The sequence below is a fragment of the Falco naumanni genome, chromosome 14, assembly GCF_017639655.2.
Source record: "Falco naumanni isolate bFalNau1 chromosome 14, bFalNau1.pat, whole genome shotgun sequence".
NCBI classification, from domain to species: Eukaryota; Metazoa; Chordata; class Aves; order Falconiformes; family Falconidae; genus Falco; species Falco naumanni.
In genome coordinates this window covers 4,174,488-4,202,124 of record NC_054067.1, presented here as the reverse complement: position 1 = coordinate 4,202,124, position 27,637 = coordinate 4,174,488, and the positions used below count along the sequence as shown (strand labels likewise).

Here is a 27,637-nt window from a genome sequence, read left to right as displayed (position 1 = left end):
GACAGCAGCTTGACACTGCTTCTCTTCCACATCAAACAGTACGCCAGTGCTGTATCTTCAGTCCAGAATCATTCCCCATGTGAAATCTTCTGGTGATGGAGTGCGAAGAAGAGGTCTGAATCCTTGCCTAAGCCCTTTCTGTTCCTGAAGCACAACTGCATTATGTTGGAAAGAGCCAGAAAGGAAGACTTTTTTTATGGTAAACATGTCTGACCAAGAACAGGCATCAAAAAAATTCAGTAGTGGCTTCAGCGTAAAAGCTGTTAATGCCATTTCATTTCCTAACAGCCTTATTGGATTTAATCAGTTCATTTTCTTAAATCAGATCAGCTACATACCTTCCCTTTGGATTTTGCTTGGTTTACTTTCATGTGGTGTGGTCTGGGATGCTGAGATGCTCTGGTCAGTCACAAATTATACGTTGGCCTCCATATTCAGCATCTCTAAAAACCCTCAAATGTCAGGTACCACCAGTGGTTTGCCCCTTTCATGTATGTACATGGAGGTAGGAGCTCAGCAGGTCTCGCGCTGACATGTGTGTTCTTGGCACAGGGCTGAGCTCGGGTGCCAGAAGCGGAGAGCTGTGCAGGCAGGGCTGCTTCACGCTTATTCTGCCTCAGTGCTGCAGTAATTAGTCTTAATGATGACATGTAGGTGAATGTAAATTAAACCCCCAGATTCAGACACTGCCACAGTGTGGCTACGCCTGAACGTAGCCTGTATAATGCTGACATTTCACCTTTGAGCCTCTCTGGTTTGATGGTTCCCAGCAGGCATAAGAGTTGGTATCATTCCTGTTCACAAGGAGTTGGGGAAAAAAATGGAGAATGACTTGTCTAAAAGTCTATCTAGTATGTTGGCGAATGCTTTTCAGATTAAAACAAAGATAAACAGCTTGGAGAATAGTTTTTATACGTCTCACCCAGCTCTAGACATTTTACAGGTTGAAAACTAAGGCATAGTGATGTGTGGCTGTTCCAATCAATGAATCAATGTTGAATGACAACTGTTTTCCAAGGAGAAGATAAATTTGCTGCATTTGCCCATCTCACTGTGGTTGTTTTACTGTCAGATTTTGCCCTTAAAGCATATGGCAACATATCTGTTCCTTAATGAGAAGTGATCTTTCACCTCTGCTGAGACATTGTAGTGCAGGCAAGGGGTTGAGCATTGTCACATATCGGTAAATCTGGTGTTTGTGCTGGGCCACGGCAGTTTGGTCACACTCCCCTGGGTTTGGGGTGACATGCTGCATCTCAGAGTCTTGTTCTCTGACACCAGGAGGGACTGCTGTTTAGACAAGTAGGTTTTCTCAGGACTTAAGAGTGGATTGAATTCAACATCTTTAGCAGATAAAATCCAGCAGGCAGGTGAGTCATCTTTGCTTGCGTTCAGTCAAATGTGACGCTCCCCATGAAGGAGGATGGGAAATATTTAATTGCAAACCAGACAGGATCGGACTTCATGGAGGCCTCCTGAAAAACTCTCTGTCCCGGTCCTGTTTCTGCAGGATGCTGTGATGTGTTGTTTACAAGCTGTGCTAAGGTAGAGCTTGATACGCTTAAGCTGTTAGTCCTGCTACTCTTGTTGGAAGGTGATTTAAATTGCAGTTTACAGGAAAAAAAGGGCCTGGGAGTGACACTGGGGATCTGTGGGAGGCAATGCTACTGGGAGGTTAGTGCACAGCTGCCACTGAGCTGCTGTAGCAGCTCTTTGCCTCAGTTTCCCCTCTGCCAAAACTGGAGGAGCAACGCTGCTGGGCTGTACAGCCTCTTGTGGGGAAAAATCACTAATTGCAGCTCGGGTAGTATATCAGAGCATGGGTTTAAGCAGTATCAGCTCAGATTGTTTTCCGCTTGCAAAATGCTGTTCCAGGATGGAGATCTCCTTGCAGACATTCCGTCCCTTTCTGAGAGAGGCAGGATTTGGGAACCTGGTACCTAATGTTAATCTGAGCGTATTTCTGTTAAATATAATCAACTACATCTCTGTCTTAGCTTTGAATTTTATATCAAACTTGTCTCCACAGGAGGAGAGCACTACATTCATACTACATACATAGTTTTACTAGTTCCTGGAGGTGGATTATATTCCACTTGATTGTTTACAACAGTTTTGAAAATTCCAACATTTTAATGAGAGGTAGCTGTGGTATATTAAGAAATGTATCTATTAAATGCAGTCACTAGTAGATTGGTATTTAATTGGCATGTGTTAATATTCTTATTTCATCTCAGTTAAATCCACAGTTGGAGCACTAATTTTGAGTAGGATAGTTATGATTTGAGGTAAAAATATAAACTAAAGTAAAAGTGCAACTGCTTTTAATATGAAGACTTTATTAATAAAGTCTTATACTGACTTAAGCAAGTGTTGACAGTAGGTATTTTTAAAACAGATGAAGGTGACATAAAAGAACCATTCTGTCAATTATTGCTGTAAGATTCATAAAGAGTTATCTATGGAGGTAATTTCTATCTCCTCTTGGGGAAAAAAATCAGACTTCATTGTTTTACAGGGAAGTTTTTTTCAGAAGTGTGTTCCTTAGCATGCATGTGGGCATTCTCCAGGGACCTGGTCTCAGGGATCAGTAGTTTGGCAACTGAGCTTCTCCAAGCTGTGGTGTTGCCACCATCCGTGAAGGTTTCAGACTGCAGCACCCCAATCCGCTGTTATTGCAGCCAGTGGTAGATACCTTGCAGGTTTGTTGAGAACATGCGTTTCACAAGGACAAGGCGAAGGACAAAAAGTTTCCTGGGGCGAGAAGACAGTGTATGTATAGATCCCAGGGGAAGACTGTGTTTGGTGCCTTGCCTGATCCCCCAGGCTCAGTCTCCAGTAATGACAAGGGAACATCTCTGTCCTGCCTTGTCATTCTTGCACCTGAGCTGAGAGAATCCTCGGGACAGGAGAGTCATGCATGAATTCTGTTTGAATGAGCTGCATTTGCTGCCGGTCCCTGCCCTGCCCTGTGTGAGGTTTGCAGCACGTGGACTTCCCAGTGCCCGCTGGCACGGCGGTGGGAAGGTGTTCTGAACATTCACAGAAGTTACCTGCAAATGGGGTAAACTACGGCAGAGTTTCAGTGACCTACCTTCTGAGAGGTGGCATGTGAGACCACTAGCGTGATGGGAAGGTGCCTGGGTGCCAGCCTCACTGTGTCACTTGTCCCAGGCTGTGTTACAGCCCTTGCCCCAGCGAGCACCAGGTGCCTTCACCGCACAGGGCCCCGAGCTGTTCCCAGGCAGTGCTCCTGCGTCCTCCTTGCTCCATCTTTGCCTGCATCTCAGCAGATACCGGATCCCACAGCTGAGCAGTTGGGACCCCCTCGCTGCTGGCAGGCAGCCTGCCTGGTTCCCATCGCTACGTGTCGGTAGGTGGTTCCTGTCTAATGAAGCTCCTTTCCAAGGGAGGCTGTTGATGTGCTCCAGCATCGCCAGATGGTCCCCTTACCTCTTCTGCTCTCACGCTCCCTCAGAAACATTAATGATCCCTAAACCTCTCTGATGGAGGGGCTCCTTTTTGTGACAACCTCATTACGTGGTTATCAGGAGCTGCCACTACCCAGGTTGTCACGACAACCAGCCTGATTCAGAGCCGCTGGGAAAGGTCTGAACCTCAGGCAAATAACCAGCCCCAGCTCCCAGCAGATGCTCACCCGCAGCCAATCGGCGGGGCGCTGGGAAGCCATGACATCATGGGCCAAACAGGCCCCAACATCGCTTTGTGAGCTTTGTTTGACCTCCAGGTCCCCTTTCCTCCCTCCTCCCCCCCCCCCCCCCCCCCCCCCCCCCCCCCCGGTGGGGCCCGGATCAGCCCCTCTGCAGCGAGCCAGCCCTGTTGTGGGACCGCTTCAGACCGCGCCAAAGCTCCTCGGCTCCCCTGAGCCCCCACATCACGCAGCCTTGGTCAGGAGCGGGAGCCACCGTGGCCAAGCGCCTGTCCCTCGGCAGTCTGGCGCGGGCAGAAAGCTGCGGGGTAGTGTAATACCCACAGCTGTTAGGAGCCAGAACAGGCTGCTACTTCTTGGGGTTTCATTAATGGGGATGGGAGTTAGTTGTCAGAGTTAATTTTATCTGCAGGACCAGCTCTCTGGCAGCTACCGCTAAGTATGGGAGATTAATGGGATCCTTATCCCCCTCCTTCCCACGAAAACCCACAGACACCCAATTACCAGTCACACCGTATTGCTGGGATTGTGTCATGTTTGCCAGTGAGGTGTGATAAATGCAGCAGAACCAGTTCTGTCGCAGATGGGGAACGTGTCCACCTTCCTGCCCTGCTGAAGTAGAGAGGGGGTTGTTCAGTAGCCTCGTGCCTTCGCTAGGGTGTTTCTGAGCCACCTCTGGAACCACATACCCCATTCAGGTGACATCCTCCGTAGTACTGACCGAGGCGTCCTGCAGACATGTGGCTGCAGAGCTTTCCTTCGTTCCTGCCCTGCTTGGGCACATTCCCTATGAAAGCAGGATCAGGCAGTTCTTCAAAGGGATTCCTCTTTTTGCTTGAAAGGCGCTTTTTTTTTTTTTTTTTTTTTTTTTTTTTTTAACTTCCTGGCCATCCCAGCTAAGCGTGCGTTTGGTTTCTGAAAATGCTGCTGCTCGGTCTCCTTTACCAAGACATTTATCCTTGCACACTGCTCTGCCACAGGAAAGGGTGCTGGTAGTTTCAGGCAGTGGGAGTCTGCAGCACTTCGATCAGCTTGCGAGGGTCTATCTGGTTAGATCTAAAAGGTGAGGTTACTTTTGGCTTCTGAAGTCCCCAGGCATCTTTTGGAGGAACAAAGGCTATGAGAAGGCTGTTTGTTGCTGAGAGCTAATACTCCTTTTTCTCGCTTTGCTGCATTGACTGCCTGGCCCTGTATTTCCATGGGGCTGCATCTTCAGGGAGGAGTTGTCCCTGGGCCACTCTCGGTGGGGTGTACCCTACAGAGGGGCTGCGGAGCTTGTGCACAGCCGACACAGATGGTCCTGGTACAGCCAGGCTTCCCTTTTTTAGCATACGAGAAAGGAGCTGTTGGGGCTGGTGATGGACCTGGTCCAGCCAAGTCTTTCCTCCTGCTTCTCAGACTTTTAGAGCATTGGGCACTGTGGCTCAATTTAGGGCAGCTCCTGGGGTTACTTTTGCAGGATGAGACCCTCGCTTGGAGACCTAGCTGGCTCCTGAAAAAACAGGGTTCAGGCAGGCCCTGGAGGCCAGACCTGTGGGCATGCCGACTCAAAGCATTTCCAGCACCTTTGTGACAGTCACACAGGATCGGCATCTAGCAGAGTCCAGCCTGCTTTCCTGTGACCTGTGGAGACAAAACGGGCACCCTGTCCGAGTCTGGCCTGGATGGGGCTCAGTGATACTCTGCAGGTCTGGCGCAGCCCAGCCTGTCCCAGGTGTGGGACCTGTGGAGCGAGTCCAGCTTGTGCTCTGAGCCCCACGCCCGGGGGCTGTATGGGTGCCATGGCCATGCAGTCACTCGGCTTTTGCCCTCTCCCAGCAGCGTGCCACGAGCAATGTGCCAGTTGTTAACACATCTGGCTGCTCACAGGTGCAGAGGAGCCTTCTGGCTCTGATGGGGTCAGCCTTGTGTATGGCTGAGGTGAGGGGCAAGAAGGCTCTGTGGTTTGGGCAATTTCTCCTTTCTGGCCTTTGCCTTTGCTTCCTCTTTTTATCTCCTTTGCCAGGAGGGCATGGGCTATCAGCTCCCTATCAGGCACAGGACCATCAGCTTCCATCCAGCAGCTTAAAGATAGCTGGAGAACCCAGGAAGACTGAAATAGCACAGGTTCAAGGGCTTTGTGGTCTCCAAAGGTCAACCCAAAAGGCACAGGATTTTGAAAAACCTCTGTGATTTTCAGGAAAAACTCTGCCGTGCACACTCAATGTTTGCAAGGTTTCCTCGGGTCCCAGGAGAGTCGTAACTTTGGACCAGGCTGAGAGTAAGAGATCTGATGTTGCTTTTTTGCTGCGTGCAGTCACAGAGTCAAGTTTCTGCTCTTTCACAGGGGAAAGGAAGCCGAAACTCTTCCTTCACCTGCTCTCGCCTGGCCTTCGGCAAAGTCAGACGGAAGCTGAGGCACTGGGCTTGGTCTCTCGAAGACCCTGCAGTTTTCTTGCAGTGCTTATAAGAGTAGTTTTGCTAATAGTTTTTGCTAAGACTGTGTTCTAGTTGGACTTTTAAAATGAGTGAAAGTGATTCACCCACAAATTCAGTCTTAACATCTGTAATTGCCTGACTTCGTGCTCTGCCAGCAGCTTTTCCCTGAGCTGCCTCCCTCCTTCGGAAGCCGGTGAGCGGGACACGCGTCTCATGCTGTGCGTGGTGTGCTGGGGCGTGGGGCTGGTGAATAACCTGCTGGTCTGTGTCTGAAGCAATCGGGAGTAATTTTTACTCTGGAGGTGGCTGGGTACCGCTTGCCCACCACCTGCCCAGTCCTTTCCAACTCTGTGGGCTGTTTGTAAGCAGCAATTTGGAGCAGCCGCTGTGGTTTGCAAGGTATGGCCCCTTGGCCCTGAAGGGCAAGGTGAGCCTGCGGGGACCCCAGCAGCTCCTTCAGCTGCGTTTCCTTCATCATGGCTGTTGGGGGACATTCCCCTAAATATTTCCACTGATTTTGAAGGGGGAAAACTTGGCCAAAGCCTAAGTCCTCTGCAAACTACCCTGTCTTGGCTCAACAAGGGAGAGCGTGTCCTCTGCAGGGGCCACCCAGACTGCCTGTCCCAAGCCCCCTTGCATGCACACTGTGCTGTCACCGGGGTAGACACTTGCAGCAGAAGATGGTAGGCGCCTCTTCTTCCACTGTCAAGGGACAGCGGCCTTGCAGGGTCACTGCTGACCTCAGAGGATCCTGAGAGTCATCTGTCCACGGGGGCATTTCTCTGCAGGGATGGAGACAGCACTGACAACTTGCTCCACAGCTTGACTTCGATCACTGCAGAGCCAGCCAGCTAAGTGATAGATTTGACTCATACTGGGGAAGAAAACCTTGGTGAGACCTCGGCGTGCGGCAGGAGGGGACGGCAGTGATTCAGTCGGGGCTGCTTGTCACATCAGTGTTGACTGGGTGACTCAGTGTGCGTTTGCTTCTGGGGAGCCTGTCCTTTGGACGAGCTGTAAGGCGACGGTGTGACCACTCGTGGTCGGAGAAGATCACATGCCATGTGGTGGGGCTGGGGGGGGTTGGTATCTCCTCTGGGGTAATTAATTACATGTGACCTGCCTTACCTTTGGGAAGGTAGTCTTCATTTCTTGCCGGTGGCCGCAGCAGTATATGCATTATTGAAGACAACTTTGTGCAGGGCAAGGTGCTGCCCCCAGCTCCCTTGTCCCCAGGAGCTCTGCCGGGGAGCTTGTACCTACGGTCACGTTTGTCTGGCTGTGGGTTTTTCTTTTAGCTGGAAATATTGTAAAAAAAAATCCTCATCAGAACAAGGTCTGTTTCTGCTTTTCAGACCTTTCATAGAGGAGTTGAACTTGCGGGCTGGGGAGGCGCAGGAGCGGGGGACCGTGCTCTGCCCGAGGAAGGGTGATTGTAAGCAAAAGGAGAAGGGAAGGCACACACACATGGGGAGGGAGGAGATTTTTCTTCTGGTGCATTTGGGGGTCCTTGCAGGGCCGTATCGCCGCTGTCGCAGGAGCAGCCCTGCGCCCGGTGGGTGCGTCCCGCGTGGGGCGCTGGCAGGGGACGCCCACGGGCTGTTACACGGAGAGCCGCGCTCGGGGGGGGGGCGGCGTTTCACCGTGCGTTTCCTGCTCCCTGCGGACGAGGAGCGAGGATCGTTACGATGCGTTTCAGGACACCTTTCGGCACCAGCCGGGGGCGGGTCCCCGCCTCCCAGGTACCCGCGCAGCCCTGCCGCGGCCCGAGCCACGCCGGCGGGGGGAGGCGGCGGTGCGGGGACGAGAGCCCCCCCGCGCGACGCTTTCCCCACGCAGCTGCCTTGAAACACAAGATTTGCCCCCGCGCGCCCGCCCGCCCCGCACGTCCAGGGGCCGCCGCAGCCGCGCGGGCGCAGCCAATGGGCGCGGCGGGCGGCGGGTGACGACACGGGGCTGGGGCGCGGGCGGCGATTGGCGCGCGGCGGCGGCGCGGGGGGACGGGCGCGCGGCAGATGGGCTGCGCCCGGGGGGGCCCGCGGCGGCGGCGGCGGCAGGCCGCGGCGGGGGACGGCCGGTGCAGCATGACAGCGGGAGCTCCAGGTAACGCCGGCCGCCGCCCGCGCCGGGAGCGGCCTGCCGAGCTGCGCCCGGGGCCGCCCGCCGAATGCGGTGCCCGCGGCCGGGCGTGCGGCGCTGCGTGAGGCGGCGGCGGGGGGGCAGCGGCGGCGGCCCCCGTGTGCGGCCGCGGGGGGGGCCGGGCTGCCGCGGGCCTGGGTCTGTCTGCGCGGCTGAGGTGCTTCTCCCGTCAGTGACACCTGTGTTACCGGGCAGGCCCCGCGTCGTCTGTAAACGGGGCCCGGTGTCCGGCGGGAGGGAGCTCCGCCCGGCCGGCTGCGAGCCGCGGAGCCGCTGCCGGGCTGAAGTTGTGTCAGCGCCGACACCGGCCATAAAGGCGGCCGCGCTGCGTGTGTTCCCCATCTTCAACAATGCGGGCTTCTGGGCTGTGCTTCTGCAGAGGAGTGAGAAATTCTGGACTATAAATAACTCTGCCTTTTTTTTTTTTTTTTAAATACTCTTTATTGGCAACGCGCATCCGATTGACCCCTTTAGAAACGCCTGCTAAGTTTTCCCTGAAATCCGTTCGGGGAAGGGTGGTCTCTCCCCTGCGCATGCATGGTGGGGATGCCACACTGAAGCTGGTCCCCGTGCTGGGCTGTCCCTTTGTCCCAGACTTGTACACCAGCCAGCCGAGGAAGTGCTCCAGCGTGATGTCTGGCTGCTTGGGGCTTCCCTCCTCCGGCGGGGGATGCGCTCAGCGCCGGTGCCCCCTTTTTGGTCGTCCAGACAGTTTTCAGATCCAGTTTTCACCAGTGCCAGAAATGAGCCCCGTTTTAGATAACGGTGATGTATTTATGCGGAAGGTTGAGGGAGTTCAGACAGGAAAGGCTGTGGTTTCGGAGTGAGCAACATCTGAGAGAGGTGGTGAGCCTCAGCTGGGGAGAGCAGGGCTATTTCTGGACTGGCAACCCCAAAAGGTGTCGAGGGGTTGGATTTTTGTTTCTGCCCATGTGGCTGCCTTTGCTGAGGTGGGCACAGCGTGCTTTAGGAGTGAACGACCTGGTTATCAGTGAGGAGGGTCTGGCAGACACCCCTAAAGGCCTCATTCCCCCCGACCTCCCTGACGCCCCACCTACCCGAATCCGACGCCGCCGTGCAAAGGCTGCGGGCGAGGGGAGTCCGCTTTTTGTTTTCCTTCTGGGTGCAGCCAGTGATGACGTTCAGCACAGGGAACCCACGAGGCTGGAGATCAAAGTAGGCTTTGCTGAGCGACTTTCGGGCTGAGGTGAATCACCCCCAGTGAGGAGGAGGAGGATGGGCCCTGCCGAGGGAGGCTGCAGGGCCAGAGCCAGGCTGCTACCTGCCTGCCTGGGGCAGAGAGGGAAGGGAGCTCTGCGCCCGAGGGGACAGGAGATGGGATCTTCCCCCTGGCTCCTCCTCTGGTGTGTATCCACCTTCTCCGTGGCTGTCAGGTGGAGAAGAGGGGGCCCCGGCACAGCTACGAGGGGGCAGGGGCAGCCTGGGAGGAGGCTGCTGTGCTGAGGGACCCCCAGGCAGAGCACAGGAAGGGGGAGTGCAGCGGGAGAACTGGGGGGACAGCATAGCCCCTGCCAGGGCAGCTGCCTGGGGCTGGGCAGCGGGAGGGCGTGTGGGAGGTGACGGCATCCCCCAAGCAGGAGCTGGTGCGGGGCCTGCTGGCAGGGAGCAGGCCAGCCGTGAAGAAGTGCCACTGGGGATTTTTTGCCCCATCAGTCATGGAAGCAGGGTACGTGTCTGCAGAGGAGCCTCATGCTTCCAGGAAAGGTGTTTGGTCACAGGTTGCCCAGCCACGTGAGCAGAAAATAAATCAGGAATCGGGGAGCATTGGGTGTAAGCCTGGACATGGGCTGGGGGTTGTTCAAGTCCAGGCAGTGAAAGTTGCCGTGACAGGTTATGTGCATGGAGGGGAAGGATTGCCCTGAGCCTGGGTTTTCTGCGGTGAGCACAGGGTTGGCGAGGGACGGCGGTGCTTGTGGCTGCGTTGGTTGGAGCTGCCTTCCTTCAGCAGGGGACTAGGCAGAGGAGCTCGTTGCAGGCACAGTGCAAGGGGCTGGCTTCATGGGTGGGGGGCTGCAGGCGGCTGCCACTGGGCTGCAGAGATGTCTCTGCTCTGAACCCAGACCTGCATGGATGGCATTTCTTCTCTGGGTGACTGGATAACTAAAAGTAAGTCTCGGTGGCTCCTGTGAGCCCTGAGCTCCTGTTACAGGATTAGGTTTCCAGCCTCATAGGCCACCGCTTGCAGCAGCAACAGTTCAGGAGGCAGCTGTGGCAGCAGTGCTGCAGGAGGCAATACTCAGGGTGAGCTGCTTTGGTTGTCACTGGCCCTGTGCTCAGACTACATTCATGTCAGGGCTTTAGCACAAGCCTGCCAGCTTCTCCTCGGGAATGTCTGACAGGGGCTTTGTGCCCTCTAAACTAACAAGCCAAATGAGAGTGTATAGGGGGGTCCTGCAGAAGTTGTTGAGTGTTTTGTTGTTGACTACAGTGAAGAGGACTTCACCTCTCCCAGTAGACCATTCACTGAGCAATTTCTCTGTCAGAATCTGAGCAGGACTCAGTATTGAAAGTGTGTGGAAGTTGGAGTCCAAATTATCCTGTGTGTCCTGAGCCAGCTCACAAGGTCTGGAAAAACAAAACTTGGCATAAGAGGTCATCTTCCTCCACCTTCCATATTTCTTTGCAACTTTTGTGCATACAGTTAGAGGGATAGGTCTGACGAATTGAGCTCTGTAACATACTGTGTGCCATAACAAACCCAGCTCCTGTATTAGCCATCTCCTGGCCTGGCAGCATTTGCTTCTAGAGGAGAGCTTGTTTGTGGTGATAGTCCCACTTTAGTTCTTGTTCGCTCCACCTAGAAGTTTTCTCCTCTTTTTTTAAAAGATATTTTAAAATAAAGTTTTTTTTAAAAAAGCATTATTTAATTGTGACTGTGGATCCAAGTGTTCCTGGAACTGCTGGTGTTCCAGGATCAAAAATGGCCTGGAAACTGGGTGTCTTTCAGATCTGCCTTCAGTTCTTCCTTTGTTTTAGCCATGTCTGCACAGAACTGGTCACAGGGGAGATGTTGCCAGATTTGGCTTCTGCTTCTGCTCTGGTTAGACTCCCTGTGACTTTGGGACATGAACAGTGCTGTCAGTCTGTGCCTAGCCAGCTTGAGTACAGATTTCTGTTCCTTGCTGTGCTACACAGTGGCAGGTGGGAGCCCACTGTGATCTTCCTCTTTCATCACCTGCCTTAGCTCCTGCAGAAGGTGCTTGAAGGTTTTCTCTCAGGAACTTGATGGGCAGGGGGAACAGTGAGTGGGGAGGGGAGAGGGGAACATGAATTAACTTTCACCTGCAGAAATAAACCTTTCTGTTTGTCAGTACTGTTCTGTGTTTAGCAAGCACTGCAGCGCTGTTTAGCTTTTTATGTTTCAGACACAGATAGTTGAGCTTATGTATCTTCTGTTTCTTCTATGTTTACTTTGATTCGCCTGATAAATTGAAGAACAGCATTAGGCCGAGTGGTGATTAGTGGGTCTGGTTGTGCCTGGGTCAGCAGAGGTAGAGATGCTGATGTGAACGTCATGTCTCAGACTTGCTGTTGCTAGTGTGTCTCCTTCTCCTAGCAGTAATTCTAGGGTGGAAAACATGACAGAAGCACCTGTGGTTTGCTCGCGGCTTGTCTCAGTGCTTTGAGTTTTGGAGATCTTTTCCAGGTGAATGTCAGCAGCTATGGATTGTCTGAGGCTGATAGCAAATGAAGGGTGTGCTCTGTTGGGGAGGGCAAAGGGACTTTTCATTTTGCATGTTTAATTGGACAGGTGCAACTTAGCTCTGGCAGTGCCCTGTTTATGAGTTGGCCTGCTGGGTTTCCTGAGACAGGAGATTGGGCTGCCAGGTGGCTCTCATCTCCTCAGCCAGGTGGTGTGGGACGTGGCAGGTGGGTTCTTCTGCTTTATAAACTTACAAGGTCTGGTGGATTATTATTTTTTTTTTTCTGTGCAATACTGTCTTATGTATAAAAAGCCTTCATGTTTTACCCTCATTCATGCCATCACAGAAAGACGGTGAGTTGACTCGCACAACTGGAGTGCTGCAATGGATGGCTGCAAACTCTTCAGAAGGGACATGCAAGGAAGGAGAGGTGGTGGGGGAATGTTTTGATTGTCTAAAGCTTAGTGATGGTGACAGATAGGGTTGAGTGTTTATGGGAAGAACTGGCAGAAGGCCAAGGCGGGAGTCTGTTGTAGACCACTCAGCCAGGATGAAGAGGCAGACAAAATGTTCTGGAAGTGGCTGGGAGAAGTCTCACAATCACTAGCCCTTGTTCTTGTGTCCCTTGCTCTGGGCAAGCAGGATGGCATCCGCCCAGTTAGTCCCACTGACTGTCACCCAAGAAGCCTATGATCTTGTTGATGCAGTCTGGTGTCCCCAGCTACTGGATCTCTTGACCCCAGGAAGCCCTGGGTGGGGGACAGACAGGCCTACAGGTACTCCAGGTCTTCTGACTCCTGGATTGGGAAGACCTTGTCCGCATGTGCCACCAGCCCTACCTGCCAGTCTGGCTTTCAGAGCACTGGGCTAGGTGACCCTCTGGGTACGCTGATGTCTAGTCTCATATCTTCCCTTCTAGAGGCATACTTAGAAATCACGTCCCTCTTAAAACAGGGGCATGTCCTGCTCAGTTGAGAAAGCTCTGCCATGAATGTTGCTTTGCGTGAACAGATATTATCTGCTGGTTTGTCTTGCTCTAATGACTTATCATCATGACTGTGTGCATTAAATATTCAAGGATAAAATGGTGTTGCTGTATGTTCAATGGGCTCATTTCCCAACATTATTTTTTATTGTCAGTTCCTTACCTAGTAGTGTATTGGCAGGTGCAACTGACTCTTGGATGATCCAGAGCAAAACACTTCTCTGCCCTGGAGTCTTTGCTGTCAGTTTGAATAGTTTGCACTGCTTCCGCGGGACGGTGCTGGTTTGGGTCTCTCTGTGTAGTACATGTGCGGGACACTCCAGTACTGCACTGTATAAGGCTTGCAAAGATGGGACATGGCAGGTTAAGGTTGGATGCACCTCCTTTACTCTTTCTGCTCTGGTTGTGTGTATTTTTATGTTGCCATCAAAAGCAAATTAAGTTAATTTGGGTCCTGATACATGTATTCAAGGAAACTTTGGGGAACTTCTACCTATTTCTTCATAATCCTAAGGGCAAAAGCCTGCTTCCTCAGAGAAATGGAAACAAAGATTCTGATACGATCCCTTGACTTCTGAAAGTGATACCTTGCACACAGACCGGTGATAGCTGTGGTTTGATCCAGCTTGCTGCGCGTGCATGTGCTTGGCTTTACCACAACACAGTGTACTGCAATGTCATTTTTGTCCAGCCTTAGACCCCCTATAAGCATGAAACAAACTGCCATTTCAACGTCACAGTACAGCACAGACTCCAGAGCCAGACCATTCTCATTTTCTTTTTAATCCTCAAGTGCTGAAAATGTTCTGGCACCTTAGCAGGCTCACCATTGCTTTGCAGGGCGTATGCACAGCTGGCTGCATGTGATTAGAGGAGTACTAAAATGTTTTGTTGCCATGTCACCTGAGTGTGCCCGCTTTTCCAGACAGTGCTGTTGAATGGGCAGCAGCTGTGTGACCCCCCGCCAGTCCCTGTCCCTTTGCTGGCATGAATAAATTGCTGTTTGCTTTATTTGGGAAAGGTACTTGCGTGTGTGTCTCAAGGGGAGTGAAAGTTCTAATGTTTTCCATTTTCTGTCTCGTCCTTCTCCACTCCCTATTGTGAAGGAGAAAATCCTCCAGATAGAAGTTTTCCAGGCACTTCTCTGCAGAGAATTTTGATTCAATGGGCAGTGCCTAGATGCCAGGTCACACTTATCAGGTACACCCAGCCACTCCCCAGATGCAACACGGGGCTGCTGGTGCATGGTAAACATGAGAGGGAAGAATGGAAGTCACACAATTAAAATCCTGGGCTTTCGCTAAAACTGTTTTTAATGTCTTCTGCCCTCACAGGCAGAAGATTGTGGACTCAGATTTGGGATGCTCTTGAAGTGTCACCAGAAAAGCTGTCAAATGTGTGCATGCAGAAGTAGAGGCTTGGAAAGTGCCTTTAATTGTGATTCCACTCTGCACAACACAGATTGTCATGCTTTGAGCTCAGGTTTGTTTGTATCAGGGACGGACATTGATACCACAGCTCCTATTGGGGCATGAATATTTGAACAACTGAAATGATGCCTGCCAGCTCCAGAAAATAGCTGCTTACATCCCCGTTTGATCTTTTCAGTGAGCCTAGCCAGCTCAGGTTGGCATCCTGGTTATTTATTTCCTACAGATATGGTCTCTGTTAGCTGTGCTGTGCTGTGACTCTCTTCTCTTCATTCCAGAGGCTCTGGGATCTCAAGTTCAGAAGAAATGAGATTTCTAGCAAGAAAAAAGACTAAAGCAGCCATAATTTTCTTCGCGATTTGTTTCTTTATGAGGAGGCAGCATGAACTTCATAGGATGCATGGACTAGAAATAGATGGGGTAGTATTTGGAAGTATCTAGGGTGGCAGTCTGTGGGGACAGTCTTTTCCTTTCATTTCTGCCCCACATCCTGCACCACACATTCTCTCCATGCCATAACAGTTCTCTCTCCACTTTTTCTTGCACTATGGGAATGCAGAATCCTCCTCTCTAGTGGCATTAATGAATAATATTAAACACTTCAGAAGGAATAAGCTGAGAGTGGAGACTTACTCTTTTCTGCAGTATACTTACAGTTCACACACCAAGATTGTGTCCTGGACCTCTCTTTTTGAAAGCTGTAGTGACATTGAAACACTGGAGCTCCTGGTACCATTGTGTTTTTCTGAAGTAAAATGTCTCCGAAGCATCTAATTAGGAGGCACTTTGTACAGCCACAATCCATAATGCAGACAGTGAGAGCTTTTGAGCAACGTGCTCTTCAGGGCATGCCCTGCCTTCTCCTGTGGTCTGTAGAGCACTCTGGACACTTAAGGTGAATGCCAGGCTTCTTCGTGTGATGAGGAAAAGCAACGGGAGTCTGTGTATGAGGTAGTTTATCAGTTCCAAGTCCTTGGTGTGGTAAGATCTCTCTCCTCGTACTTAAGTGAGCAACAGCATGTGGACAAAGTTTCCAGGCCCACAGATGATGGAAGAAATCAGTGACCTGATTCTTGAGCATATTTTTGAGCCATATTTCCTGGTGTTTGCATTGCTGCTCCCAGAAGAATGGCAGAGCTTGGCCTCATGAGTACAGCTGAACACGTGTGATTCTGTGTTTGAGGAATACATCTGTTGGAGCGGTTATCCTGAGTATAATTGCTTGTGTACCAGAACAGAAATTATACATGGAGAGTTACAGCTGTGTATGTATGCCAGGAAGCAGTCTGGTAGACAGAATCCCAAAGTCACCCTGCAGTAGGACTTAACTGTTGGGCAAGGAGAAGAAAAAATTGTGCTCTTATTCCAAACAGCCTTTGAAGCATAAGTTCTCATTAGAGTGATGGGTTTTGTCGGTGAGGTCCTTAGGCAGAAGATGCTTTGCACTGCTCTGTCTGTCCTGCAGCGTTAGTGAGACACTGCATTGTGGCCCGTGGAGCTGGCCATGTCTGACTGCCCTTGCCACAGAAAGGGTGGCTCAGGCTGGCCCAGGCTCCCTCCCAGTGTGCTCACTTGAATTTTGAATACAAGTGCCAGAAGGCAGTGAGCAGCAGGTACATGCTTCAAGCATCTGTCTGCACCTTTTGTGTCTGAGGTCTGAGGATCTCAAAGCGCATTTTCTTTGAAAACTGTTTTAAAGGTTTACAATAAATGGCTGAAAGGCCTGGAGAAAAAGCAGAGATGTGTTAAGGCAGGGTCTGACTGCTCCGGGGTTACATATCCTGGGTGCCAGCGTGACTCGTGTCAGACAAGGATGAAGTCAAATGTCCAAGGTCATCAGTAGGGTGCTGGCAGAGCCATGGAAGATACTAGTTAGAAGCAAACAATTGAGGTTTTGTGTCCTGAACAGTCTGCGGGCAGCAGTGTTGGTGTGGCCAGGGACCTTGCAAACCTCAGCCAGTAGGTACCTAAATGATAGAGTTTGGGTCCGTGGTGACCAATGAGGACAATTTATGGTGGAACTTGACTTCACATGGCCTTTTTCAAAGCAGACCTGTGGTGCTTCCATCTGGCCGCGCTAGGGAGAGAAGAGCCCTGCCACCCCGAGGCCGCAAGGCTCATTTGAAACATGCTCACAGAAACGGGGACACGCCGGATGAAGCGCTGCTGCTTCTGACGTGTCAGATGTTAAACACATTTGAAACAAGGAGCTTGTGAAAGGATGTAGATTCAGGATGTGCTTGTGCATAGCAGAAATACTCTGTTTTGTGACTGTTTTGAGCAAAAAGACAAGCCCCCCCCCCCCCCCCCCCCCCGCTCGCCCACCATTGCAGGCTGGGTGCTGAGCTGAGCGTTGTAGGGTGGCCATTACACATTGCACAGGTGCCGTGTGACACTGGAGTTTATGATGGCAGGTGTAGGGACTCTCTGGGGACTTAAAGGCTTTTTAGATGCTGCATTGCATTTCACTTGTTTGGGAGGGGTGTCCTTGTAAGTGTATATATCATATGCAAACGCATTTTGAGTTGCTGTGTGTTTTGTCTGAATTTAGAAAAGGAGTGATGTGGAGAAAGAATCCTCCAGGAAATGTTGCTTTTGCAAGCACAGGGCTCTTGACTGTGATTTTTGGGGGGAGGAAGGAGTGGGAATGAGGGGGAGGTTCACTGAGGTTTTCTTCTTTTCTTGTAGCGTTTTGGGAAAACTCCGGCCAAGGCCCACATACAATCAAATGAATCAGCCTCTCTTTTTGCCATAAGTAATTGGCAGCTCTAGCTGCAATGCAGTTTTGATGTATGGCTAATACACTTTTTCTTGGTTAATTGAGAAGAAACATTGCAGTAGACGCATGATGTTGAGTTGGCCTTCGTAGGGAGTCTTTGAGCTAGTAGGGAGATGTTGTAGACTTCTTCCTGAGACATTGGATTTGTTGCAAATTATATTCCATACTCTAGTCTGAAGGCTGTTGTTGCTGTTCATCTGCTATAGAAAAGACATTTCTTGTGGCGTACGAGTGTGGAGAGCACTGCAAGCTGGCACATGGCACTGTTGCTCAGTGCAGGGTTTCCTTGGAGGAGTCTCATTTTATAACAACTTCAACAGAATATTCCTGTTCTTAGATGAGTGACTGTTCCTGTGCTGACAAATAAAGCATTTTGGCCTTTTCGTATTCCTGTAACAAAATGAAATTCACTTGTTTTCTAAAGCATCTGGTGCCAGTTTAGACTCAGAGCTTTCTGTGTCTGCTGTAGGATTTCCACTGAGCTCAGAAAACTTACCAGACAAGCTCAGCATTCACCACTGGAAGTATCTGGAGTAACTGGAGGGCTTTCTTGTCCAGGAAACAGGACATGTAGCAGTTGCCCTTGGCAGGCTAAGACTTGCCAAATACCTTTTATTTCCTGTTGGAAGCCTAGTTTTACATGGAAGAACTATATTACTTTCACAACTGCAGTATCTGTTGGTATATATTGGCTTTAATAACATACGCTTCGCTTTAGCAGAATAACAACAGTGAGGGTTGAATCTGGAGCAGTGAAATAAGCATGCTATACTGGGGCAGTAACATCAGTGTTACTTTACAATGTTTTAAATGATGAATACCATACCTGTTATTTTCATAGCATTTGAAAATGCATTAGAAACAAGTCCCTTTGAGGAACCTGTAGTTGTAAATGTGATTAACTCAGCCTTGGAGTTTTAGTCGTGGCCAAGATTTCACTGAATGCTGTCTAAACAGAGAAGCCAAGCCTGGCCTCGAGATATTCTTTCATGGGATTGCTTCATATACAGGCAGCATGTGGCCTTCTTCCTTCCAGTTGTTCTGTGAGGGAAGAAAACATTCAAAGAAAGCACAAATGTAACGTCTTTGTAGGGGGCAAATAAAATGGTTGGCTCTGTAGCATGTTGCACCTGAAATGAAACACAAAAGTGGCTGGGTTTTGCCCTGTACCTTTGTAGGGGGCAGGGGGGACTCCTGGGTGTTTGAAGATGCAGACACATCGAAAGCAGAATGGCATCGCCTTTCCGTGCGTACTTAGCTGAACGACACTCCTGCTTGTTTGGTTTGATGTGTTACGTGTATCTGGAGAGAGGCTATATCCAGGCCAGCTGGGCTGAAGTTTGCTCTTTCTCTCTCCAGTTCACTGGACAAGTGTTTTACGTTTTCTTCAGCATAACTTTAAATGGACATTGTTTTACCCTGTTCTGGAAAGGAGCTGGTATTTCTACAACTCATGCTGTCATGTAAGTAACCTTTTTCTTTTCTGAACAAGGTCATTACATCACGATGCAGTAATTCGCTGCCAGTGGGATAAACCATCCTCTCTGTCTGTATCTCTGTCTACTGCTGTTATCTGTGTATGTTTTTTCTTAAAAATGTGCATGGGGGGGAAGAGAAATAAGGGGAGAGCAAAAGTTCGATTGGGGCCTGTTGAACCATGTTTAGAGAGAATAATGCATGGGTTGTGAGATGCAAAGGGCCGTTGTCTCACAGAGCTATTGCTTTGATACTTTATCCACAAAGAGAAGCTCCAGAGTCTCAAGTCAGAAGAGCCTGGGGATGAAATTACACCTTTGCCAGGCTCTGACAGGTTAAACTTTATGGAGATGCAGGTAGCAAATTATTCACAGACTGAATTGCAAAGGAGGGCTCTAAAACGGGCTTTAAAAACCTGCTGGGGAGACTGAGTGGATAAAAATAGTTAGTTCTTATATCCCTCTCTTTGTCTGTAGAGCTAAAGGCAACCTACAGAGGAAGGACAACGCCAGTATCTTGGTCTCAACCCAGAGGAACCTGAAGGGTTAGAGCAATGCCACCGTGGGCGGAATGGGTCAGCATGGGAGCCAGCAGCAGGACCTAGCCACCTTGCTGCCTGTCCCATTGCCTGGCCATTAGACTAGGTTGCCTCCCTGCTTATTGCAGTTGCTAATTTGTTTTGGATGTGTCTGTAATACTTTTTCCCGAGTCAATTTACACCACAGTGTATCATTCATGGCCAGCCAGGGGTGTGCCTGATGAAGCATGGCTCATAACTATTTTTGATTCATTTATAAAGGGATTGGGTGACATGGTTGCCTGGGCAGTGGGACTGTACTTGGTGACCTGGTGGGTCTCTCCCAGTCCTGTGTTCCTATGTAACCTGAGGTGATGCCATCTAAGCTGCATCAAGATGCCAGTGATGTAATTTCAGACTGTCTGGCCTGAGCGCCAGTAAAGTCAGGGAGGCTGCACGTGTGTAAGACAGGATTGGCTTTGATCCTGTCTTTTTTTCCCAAATAATAAGTACAAGCTTGGCAGGGTTTGATTCAAAATGAAACCAGTTAACTGAGCAGAGAAAGTAGAGCAGATATATTAGTGGTTGATTCCAGCTTTCACCTGCTCAGAGAGGAAATAGCCCATCCTATTTTACTGTACAGCTCTGGGGTCTGTTGCAGATTAAGATAAATAACTAAGTGGAGTCATCAGGTTGTAATGTCTCAACAAACTACTTAAAAAGATGTCAGGCCCTCACTGTGGGTGGATGTTAGAGTGGCAAAGCTATCAAAGAAACACATCTAGAATCACATGAAGACTTCACTGTTACCGTCGTGCCATACTTTACAGCTGTTCAGAGCATTGCAGTGATAGAGCACATGTCCTCTAAGCTGGAAATGATAGACTCCTGTAGCTGTCAGCAGGGCACGACTATGGACGCCTTGCAAGGCACGCTGGTGTGGGTACAGTTCGGCTCACGTGCCTTTACAGCTATCAAAACACACGTGCTTCAAGTTGCTTGGAGTACAAGCAGAGGAACTCAGATTGGGGGGCTGTGCCTGCCTGTGGAGACTTAGCTGTGGCTGAGCAGTCCCTGTGCCAGTCAGAAGGGACACCAGTAACAGCCACTGTATATCCTCATAATCGTGTTTCTGTGCTTTGTATCTGTTCCTGATTTATTATATCCCAAAATCCAAGAATCTTCTCGTAGAGATTGCATTGCTGACTGTGTCTTCATCTGTGTTTCAGCTGTGCTGCCTCTGTTGATGAAAATAGGCTCTATGTAGTTTGGTCAAACGTCAAGAGTGTTTTAATGGAGGAGGGGAGACTTCTAAATTATTTTAATTCATTATGCTCTTTTATCATTGCCTGCTACTAGAAAAATTCTAGCAAATGAGTTTGTACTACTTCATTTACATCATTGGTTTCCTTCTGTTTAATTCCAGCAGAATCTTTGGACCCAGATTCCAAGGGGATGATTGTGTTGTAGGAAAAATACGGTCACAGAAGAACTTCCCAGCTATTAGTTATGATACCTTTGACTTTTCTACCAGGGTAAATTTCAGAGCAGCATTGATTTTTATTTCTTTGTGTAACTTGTGATTTGCTGAGTTACAGCTGACAGCAGCTTTTCTCTGTCCTTAAGGGGTCATTCTGCATACATGTGTGTGTGTTTGAAAACTGCAGATTCACATCTTAAAAAGAAAGTCCTCTAAATATGCCTAGCTGTGTGTAATACCTTTCCCTTTGCACTTAGTTTTAAAGCCAAAAGTCATTAAAAACAACTTTCAGTGCTTTGATGTGGGCTCATAATTTTCTCATTGATGCTATTAATATTGCATGCCCACTTGCTCCGTGGTGGGTGTCAGCGCTCACTAACAGCAGCCATCTGTGAGAAAAAGAGCTGCTTCCTGGCATGGAGTAAAATTTAGGCCAGCTGTGGATGCTGGAATCACATCTTAGAGACTGTCCCTCTGGGCTCTCCTCTCCCTGTGCTTTGCCTGAGACTGCACTGAGCAGAATTTCTGGTACCCAGGATCCCACAGCCTGTGGAGCTGCATTTCTGTATAAATGTCTGTGCCTCACATTCTGAAGGGAAAAGGTAGGGCCTGAATTATTCCCACATTAGGCTTGTGCCATTGTCTTTCCAGAAAGCTGATATCCCTCAGCTGAAGGGACTTACCCATTTCAGTCCATTTAACTGGGAAGTTAAATAATGCTCTTGTTCAATTTGGGCGATACGTGAAACTTGACATCTCCCCCCCGCACCTGCTCAGCACAAGTGGTGTTTTGTTTGTGAAACAAGTGAAAATGCAATTGGAACTCTGGCCTACCAGTTTTCCTGTATTTTTTCCTGTGATGTTGGAAAAATCTTATCACTCTCAGCCCTTTCACTTAAATTCCTGGAAATACAAACACATTGGAATTGAGAGAGCAGGGGAAACTAAACAAACTCACTCCAAGCAGCATCCCAGGTAAGTATTACATGTAGATGTGTGTTCTGCCACATGTTGCATTGTTGTGCAGTCAAGTTTCTGGGATCTGAAGGGATTTTCAAACCTCTGTCAGAGCTCAGTGGTGAGATTGCTTTGAGCCAAAAGTAATCTGGCAGTACTGTTCTCTTAGCCTGCATTAACTATCTCACTAGGGGTTTCATGACACACCTGCTGTCCCAGAGGCCAGTCGTTACGAAAAGGCCAGTCAGTCTCATCTCTGCCCAGCAAGGTCATGGAGCACATCCTCCTGGAAACAGTGCTAAGGCGCATGTAAAGCAAGGAGGTGATTGCTGACAGCCAGCATGGTTTCGCTAAAGGTAAACTGTGCCTGACAGATGTGGTGGCCTTCTACAACAGGGTGACTGTTTTGTGGATAAGGGAGGAGCAACTGACATCATCTACGTGGACTTGTGCAAAGTATGTGACACTGTCCCACACAACATCCTTGTCTCTAAACTGGACAGACATGGATTTGATGGATGTTCACACCCAAAGAGTTGTGCTCAATGGCTCAATGTCCAAGTGGAGACCAGTGACAAGTGCCATTCCTCAGGGGTTGGAACTGGGACCAGCGATGTTTAACATCGTTGTTGGCGACACGGACAGTGGGACTGAGTGCACCCTCAGCAAGTTTGCTGTGACACCAAGCTGCGTGGGGTGGTCGACATGCTGGAGGGCAGGGGTGCCATCAAGAGGGACCACGACAGGCTTGAGCAGTGGGCCTGTGCGAACCTCACAAAGTTCAAAAAGGCCAAGTGCAAGGTCCTGCACGTGGGTTGGGGCAATCCCAAGCACAGGTACAGGCTGGGTGGAGAGCAGCCCTGAGGAGAAGGACTTGGTTGGGGGTGTTGGTTGATGAGAAGCTCAACATGACCCAGCGATGTGCGCTCTCAGCCCAGCCAGCCAACGGTATCCTGGGCTGCACCAAAAGCAGCGTGGCCAGCAGGTGAGGCAGGTGATTGTGCCTCTCTGCTCTCCTGACCCCCCCTGCAGTGCTGCGTGCAGCTCTGGGGCCCAGCACAGGAAGGACATGGACCTGTCGGAGGGAGGCCGGAGGGGCCATGAAGATGCTCAGAGGCTGGAGCAGCTCTGCTGTGAAGACAGGCTGGGAGAGTTGGGGTGGTTCAGCCTGGAGAGGAGAAGGCTCCAGGGAGACCCTGCACAGCCTGCCAGTGCCTGACGGGGGCTGCAGGAAAGCTGGAGGGAGCTTTCACAAGGGCATGTAGTGATAGGACAAGGGGCAACGGCTTTAAACTGAAAGAGGGGAGATTTAGATGAGATATTAGGAAGAAATTCCTCACCGTGAGGGTGGTGAGACACCGGCCCAGGCTGCCCAGAGCAGCTGTGGGTGCCCCATCCCTGGCAGTGCCCAAGGCCAGGCTGGACGGGGCTCTGGGCAACCTGGTCTGGTGGAAGGTGTCCCTGCCTGTGGCAGGGGGTTGGAACTAGATGGGCTTTAAGGTCCCTTCCAACCCAAACCAGTCTATGATTCTGTGATGGCATTAGGCCAAATCCTACCTCCAGTTATGTGGTCTGACCTCAAGTTTTCATTTAATTTACAAAATTGAGTTTTATAAAATAGTTGTATTTCACAACTGCATCAGTTCTCATCTTGATGTGACACCTAATTAGCATTTGCAATAGGAACATGATCTCAAGATTTCTGCTCTTTTCCAGCACACATTCATCCTTTCTGTAGCTCTCTTGCTAAGTCCTTCTCCTCTCACAAGATTTCCTCTCACAGAGTTCTTGGGACAGGCATTTTGCAGGTGGCTGCAGGCGTAGGCCAGTCGGAAAATGGCTTTTACCCTAAAGGTGCTTCTTTATAGACAGGGAAAAGAATGTATGGTGGTGCTGTCCAAGTGGCCTTTAGAAGAATGGAAACTTTTTTTCTTTGAGGGCAAACAAGCCGCCTGCAAAGGCCTAGGAAGTGATTCACCTCCATTTACACAGTCTGCAGCATCAACTTGTCAGACTGGGATCGTATGTTGCACCTTATGATGGAATGCCCCTGAGTGTCAATCAGATCAAGGCACTCCTGGAGTTCGCAGCAGCAAGTTACATTAGTGTTGATGGTAACTGCTAAGAGTATAACATCTACCTGGGTAATCATGACTGAGTTCCATCAGTAACGCTGAACACTCACCTCTGATAAAGGCTCCAGCTTTCAGCTGTTGTGAAACTTTGCTGAGCTGAGAATGGTGCAAACCTAGAAGACTGGCACAGATTCTGCCTTGGTGGCCAGTCATATACTGGCCACATAGAAATGTTTGTGTGGGATCAGAAGACAGGTCAGGTTAGAACTGGGCTAATGCTTTTGTTTGTCAAATTCCCCTGTCATAGAAATCAGTGGAACCGGTCGAAGGGGCAGAGAAACTTCCCTCTTCAGCTCACAAGTCATCAGAGATTTGTATGATCTGATATGAAACCTGTTTCAGACTTAAAGGAATGCAGTCCCACATCCTGCAGCAGCCCACAATTTTTCCATTGCAAATACTAGAACCACTGTTTAACCCCCCCTGTGGTGATCTCTGGGGAGAAGCCGGGACCCGAATGGGCTGTAGAGGTACCAGTAGATCTCTTGGTGTTACATAGGTGGGTTCTTGATATTGAAGGTACTAACGTTGTCTGGACCCTGAAGGGAACGTGCAGGAATATGTGCTTGATAAGTCTAAGCACCTGCCGCTCGGCAGATGAGTAGAAGTATTTGCTCTCCAGGTGGACGGTGAGACTCATGCAATCAGAGCTGGATTCTCATGGGAGCTGAGCACTGCCTTCTGCCTGCACCTGAAACGGGCAGTGATTTCTCTGCTGCATTACTGATTCTCATAATATTCTTGGAAAGTAAATGAATGAAGTTTTGGTTGTGATTGGCAGAAACTTATGGATGAGATTTTCAGCACAGGAATTTTCTTTCAAGAAAGTCCAAGAAGTAAATGCAGGAGTGGTACGGATTCAGGTGGAGCCCTTGGATGAGGAGAGTTGGGATGTGCGGTGGGGTCTGGTACTGTTTTCTGATCAGGCTGGCATTTCTTTCTGAAAGAAGATTGAGACGGGCTTCATTTTGCCAGAGAGAATGTGGAGGCTCTCTTTTGTTGGTAGATGCTGTTTGTTCTCTCCTTCATAAAACCTTTGATGGAAGAAAGAATTGTTCATGGCGTAAAGTGCTCATGCCACGTAAAACAAGAGGTGACAGCTTGAAGTAGAGTTAAGTATTTCTAAGAGAAGCATGAAATGTATTCTGTTTTCATTGTGTCTTAATGCCACATCTTAGATGTTCCTTGATAGCATTTCTAATCAGCAGGCCCTTATCCATTCTCTACCAGTGTTAGTTGCAGCTTAATGACATATAATTATATTGGTCCTTTATCACTCAAGTTGCCAAGTTGTTTATCTCTTGGAAGGAGGGATGGGGAGGAGAATTTATTGCCTTTCTGTCTCTTGGTGTTCTGCAACACAAACATGTATTTTGTCAAAGCCTTGGGGAAGGTGCATTATCTGAAATTGCAGGTGATTGCACACCCAGAAATGGAGGTGTTGGACACTGCCTGCACTGATAATCTAGCAGAGTTCTTTTAATATCAGGTTACCCTATATCCACAGAGTTTGGTAAAAAGGAGATTAGTAAGAAAGCTGAGTGATAAAAGTAATTTCTGATGTGCGCACATACAGCACTCACATGCACATAAATTGGATTTTTGACAGCCATTGCCAGCAAGTTATCAAAGCAGATTTTATTTTTTTTTTACTGAGGATAGATAGGTAAAGAGTAGAGGTATGTAATTCCTGGGGGACCAGAAGAACTGCAGTGTTCTCTTCCAGGGCATAAGGTGATGCTGCAGAGGTGCTCCCCTCGAGCTTCTCCATGGAAGCTGGCATGGGCCAGGCTCTCACCAAGGCCCTTGTGCTGGGAGGGGGCTGTGACCTGTGCTGGTGTGCCTGCTGGAAGAGCAAAGTTGAGTGCATCTTTAAGAATGTCAAGCACAGCTTTGGCTGCAGAATAGATATTTCTTTGGTCTTTTGACTTACAAAGAGATGAAGGTAATCCGTCCTGTCAGTCCGGGAGGAGAAAGCTCTGGGCTTGTCAGAAAAGTGACAGTGGCTTAACTGATTTAGTTATAAATCACCTGCTTTGAGTCGTGTGGACACCCAGCATAAACGTGCTTGTGCAAATTCCAGCCTTTGCTTCAATTCATTTTGTGCAGTTGGATTGTCAAATTAAGTAATACTGGCTGCTGGAAGAGTTAGGCCTGCTTTAGATGTGTTGGCATTAAAGTTTGTGTTGTAATAAATAATTTTCTAAGGAGAGTTTGGCCAGTGCCTTCCACGTTGTCAGTTTGGGTGACGAAGCTGAAGGGAAGGCTGGTGAGTTCCAGTAGATCCAAGTCCTGGTGGTCCTCTCCTCCCCTCTGCTGGGACTTAGCGTCCTTGGAGCCAAGTTGCAAGAATGTGTGCTTCAGCCTTTGTCACTGTGGGGTTGGAAAATTAGCCCAAATCCCTTCAGTGGCGCTTCAGGCTGAGTCAGCAGCTGCTACGTACAATAGTTCAGTATGGACAAATCTTCCTTTCTGCCAGCTTTTCCGGATGCACAGTAGCTTTTGGCAGAAGGGCTTCTTCAGATAGTCTCATGGGACAGTGATGTCTCACGGGCTACATTTGCATGTTAAGAACGTGTGGCGCTGTGCCCATCTCCAGAGCTCTCTTAAAAGGTTCTAGGCCAAGATCGTAGTTTGCTTGTTGTAACTTACATGTTGTGCTTGGAAGAACTGATGAATGTGGAGTCCAGCATCACAGCTTCATAGGAAGGACAGATCCAAGTTGCCTGTGGCATGTGTCAGAGCGCTGTGGCAGTCATGGGAAATGACAGCAGTACCTTCCTTTCTACCTTTTCCAAGCACTCTCCAGCCATTAACTAATCATTATTCTGCACAGAATCCCTGGGAGGTGGCTAGCAGGCTGGTTCTTTGTTGGAGGGAGGTTGGGTGGCGATTCTAACATCCCTGGACTCCTGGGAGCTGAGCCGGTGACACGCAGGTTGCTGTGTACACAGCACCACTTGCAGGTGTGTGGAACCTCAGCTCTATCCCTGTCGAAGGGCCAGGTGGGAAAGGGTTTTCTCTTCCGTATCTTCCTGGCACTTAAATATTCTAAAGCTTTTTAGAAAAGAGTGGGAGTGAAAGGAGCGCTATTAAGTTTTCACAAAGGAGTGGAAAAACTGTTCCTGGGGAATCCGGATCCCCTGCCAGGATACCTGCCAGGCTGATGCCTGTATTGAACCCAGGTTTCCCTCTCCTGTTAACAGTCCCAGGTCTGCACTTTCTTCAGCTGCTTTCTAAGAGAATGGAAATGCTATCCCCTCTCCGTTTCATCCAGAGACACATCCTTTTGATGAAGCCTTCCAGAGCAGTGGTATATTCCCATGAAAAGATTCTTTTTTTCAAGCCACTGACATGTAAGTTGCTGAAAAATTCATGACAAGCTCCAGTCGGAGACCTTGGCTCTCCCAGGAGCATGGCCTGTGCCTGTCAAAAATGTGAAGTGCCTGCAGGGAGGCAGAATCCAAAGTACAGGATCAGTCCCAGGTCACCAGGGATTTGTTACAGCGTAATTGTAGCCGCTGAGAAATGAGGGAGTTGAGGCACATTGTAATTATGCAATTGGCCAGAGTCCCCGTGATTAGTCAGTTACAGAGCAGAGAAGAAGAGAACATCAGATTCCTGGCGCTTCCTCCTGCGCTCCTGCACAAGGAGGCAGGATGGGAGAAAGCCCTTTTGATATTTGGATTTGATTTGGATATCAAAGGCCATATTTTTAAAAGACCTTAGCTCCTCATGAGAACAGCAGAAATTATGGGCATGTCAATAGCAGCATTAATCAATTATTTGAAAGAAGTCAGCCACTAAGTGATGTAGCTGAGGGGAACCAGAGGCTGCAGACATGCAGAGGGCACGTGGTCAGTGCATCTAGCAGAAGAGAATTCAGTAAGTGATGTGACCAGGTACACCTGCCGCCGTAGCTGTAGGCAAGTGGTTGAATGTCAGAATATCAGGGCAGACGTAGCAGAGGGTATGCAGCTTTACAA

At 49.5% G+C, this 27,637-nt stretch overlaps 1 protein-coding gene across 3 annotated transcripts in view; it reads left to right on the top strand.

Annotated features, from left to right (window-relative positions):
• Window positions 1–7,749: 7,749 nt before the first annotated feature.
• Window positions 7,750–27,637, top strand: part of PAK3 (p21 (RAC1) activated kinase 3) — a 77,198-nt gene continuing 57,310 nt past the window's right edge. For 2 of the 3 annotated variants that reach the window (XM_040614620.1, XM_040614618.1), the window contains exon 1: window positions 8,086–8,191. The gene's annotated coding sequence lies outside the window, so the exon portion shown is untranslated. Of the gene's footprint in view, window positions 7,831–8,085; window positions 8,192–27,637 lie in introns of those variants that run through there. The other variant, XM_040614619.1, reaches the window with a different exon arrangement.